Source organism: Beta vulgaris, chromosome 1, assembly GCF_026745355.1.
Source record: "Beta vulgaris subsp. vulgaris cultivar EL10 chromosome 1, EL10.2, whole genome shotgun sequence".
In the NCBI taxonomy this organism is placed as follows: Eukaryota; Viridiplantae; Streptophyta; class Magnoliopsida; order Caryophyllales; family Amaranthaceae; genus Beta; species Beta vulgaris.
In genome coordinates, this window is record NC_079202.1 from 24,205,982 (window position 1) to 24,209,019 (window position 3,038).

Below are 3,038 nucleotides of genomic sequence, written 5' to 3' on the forward strand. Positions count from 1 at the left end.
TTCTTAGTGCCTTAACGACACACTAAAACCTCTTATCAAAATGGCGCCGTTGCCGGGAGAAATTGTGCTATTGATTGAAGTATATTTTAGTTTAGTTTGCTTAGTTGATTTTTCTTTTATTTTCTTTTTACTGTGGTTGTTATTTGCTAATCCTCTGCTTAGCTTTGTTGTGTTACATGAGAAGAAGAACTCACGGTTCACCCACATTGCCTCTAGATCATGAAATCGACCGTACATTGCGAAAGCTTCGGAAGAATTTGGAAAATTTGACTTTGGGTTCTGAGCCATCTTCACCAATCTCAAGTACATCAAGTGAAGCTGAATCAGAAATGGGTGAAGCAAATCCACAACTGTTTAGGGATTTCGGAAATCCGGGTTCCTATGTTCTTCAAGGTGGAATTCGACTCCCCACACCACTACAAATTTAGCATTCCCCTCAGTATACTCGATGGTGAAAGCAGAGCAGTTTTGTGGGGGTCAGATGAAGATCCTCTAGACCATCTCGACAGGTTTCTTGAGATCTGTGCCATGATAACTACAATGATGTTCTTCCTGATACATCAAGATGCATTTGTTCGGTCCTCTCTTACCGGAAAAGCAAAGTCATGGCTCAAGAGCTTGCCTGCTAATTCCCTCACTACATGGAGAAAGTCACATGGCTTCTTGAAGAAATACTTCCCGGAGTGGAAGACTGCGGACATAAGGAGGAAGATCTCCTCATTTGAGCAAGAGAACGATGAGACACTTGCCGAAGCTTGGAGCGGTTCAAGGAGATGATCCGTTCATGCCCACACCATGAGTTCAACAAAAATCTACTCATGCGGTTTTTCTATGATGGTCTTGATCCGATATCACGGGCCAACCTTGATGCTGGAGCGGGAGGTCAACTTTCTAAGATCCCGCAAGAACAACTTGAGTCCACAATTGAGGAATGTTAAGAACTACTCATGGGGTGGAAGACGAAGAGGTGCTCAACCTAAGAAGAGCGGAAAGTTTGAATTAGACCCCATGGATCAAATTCAAGCCAAGATGGACCAACTCGACAAGAAGCTCACTAAGATCAATCTTGCCTCGTCTACTCCTTCACAGGTAAACTCCTTTTCTTGTGATATTTGTGGTGGTACTAACCATGATACTTCTTATTGTGGAGGTACCCATTCGGAGCATATGGTGGCGCAATAATTCAAGAGGAGATGGATATCAAGGAAACCAAGGGTATAGGAACAATCAACAAGGAGGTTGGAGACAACCTCAACAAAACTAACCCAAGGATCTCAACAAGGATGGAATCAACCTCAACAAGGGTAAACCAAGCTCACAACCAAGGGTTTGCGCAAGGGATAACAAAACCAAAACTATAACCAAGGTGGTTCCTCCTCACAAGGGTCCAACACTTACCAAGCTCCACATCAAAGGACCAACAACCCAAAACCTCCCTCCAATCTTCCATTCCCCAAACAAAATCCCGAACCTACACCATCTCCTGATCCAACCTCTCTCCAAATTCTCCAACAACTCCAATCCATGAACCAAATTCTCCAAAACCATGAGCAAAGGTTTCAAGAGCTACAAGCCCACAACAAAATGCTTGAAACCCAAATTGCCCAAGTAGCTGAGAAGAATCCCTCAACCCCCACAAATCAACTTCCGGGCCAACCCATCCCTAACCCCAACCTCCATCAAGCCAAAGCCATTCATTTGAGGTCGGGAACAAGCTATGCGGGTCCTAAGATGCCTAATGGGGAGTTAGAGACGGATAAAGAAGTTGAGGTTGTTGAGAAGGAGGATGAAGCTGAGGAAACGAGAAAGAGAAGTTGAGGAAAAGATGAGTCACATGTTCAAGTTGGTGACAAAAACCCATTGCCATCACCTCCACCAACCAAGATTATGTGCCTCCGGTTCCCTATCCTCATAGGTTGGTAGAGAGAAAGTTGAGTGACAAGTTCACTAAATTTCTAATGTGATGAAGAGCCTGCAAATCAACATCCCATTCCTTGAGGCTATGTCTCAAATGCCAGCTTATGCTAAGTTCTTGAAAGAGATCCTCTCCAATAAGCGAAAACTTGAAGATGAGCTTATCTCCCTACCTTACCAAGTGAGTGCTCTTGTGCAACGAACTATGCCCAAGAAGCAAAGAGATCCCAGGAGTTTCACCTTGCCGGTGAAGATAGGTGATTTAGAGCCTAAGGGTGCACTGGCCGATCTAGGAGCGAGTGTCAATTTGATGCCCTTTCTATTGCAAAGCACCTAAATTTCCTCTTCATCCTACGCGCAAAACGATTCAATTGGCGGACCGCACTGTGAGAGTCCCTGTGGTGAGTTGGAGGATATACCGATTCAAGTTGGGCATGTGTTTGTACCATGCGACTTTGTGGTGATGGATATGGAGGAAGATCCTGAGATCCTCTTATTCTGGGAAGAGAAGCTCTAAAGACTTGGGTGCCATGATAAACTGCAAAAACGATACAATCACGGTTGAGGTAGCTAATGAGCGGGATGTGTTTGAGTTCTCTAAGACATTGAAGAGACCTATGATGGAGAGAATTTGCCGAGTAAGCCTAGTGAAGATGAGGTAGAGGACACCATGAGTGTGATGATCGGGACGAGTTGTATGCTACTCTTACCGACACCCTTAGCTTGGACATGGAAGAGGAAACACAAGATGAGGTGTTGAGGTTCTAGCTACAGCATCCACTAATAAAGAGGAGTGTTCTAAGCCTCCTCCCAAGGTAGAGTTCAAACCCCTTCCCTGCTCTCTTAGATATGTTTTTCTTGATAATGCATGCACTTATCCTGTTATTGTCAATTCGAGTCTTTGATTTTCTATATCCAAACTGATTGGAATTTTGCAAAAATATAAAGATGTCATTGGGTATTCGATTGATGACCTTAAGGGGATAAGCCCTTCTCTTGCTATGCATCGTATCCATCTCATCGATAGTAATGCCTCCTCCATCGAGCATCAGAGAAGGCTCAATCCCAACCTCAAAGAGGTTGTGAAAAAGGAGATCTTGAAACTGCAGTGACGCGGAATCATC

General features: G+C 44.1%; 1 non-coding gene across 1 annotated transcript; it reads right to left on the reverse strand.

Moving 5' to 3' along the window:
* Window positions 1–696: 696 nt before the first annotated feature.
* Window positions 697–802, reverse strand: LOC125494600 (small nucleolar RNA R71). Its single transcript, XR_007270839.2, has one exon. It is a non-coding gene; the product is annotated as a small nucleolar RNA R71 (small nucleolar RNA).
* Window positions 803–3,038: the final 2,236 nt, after the last annotated feature.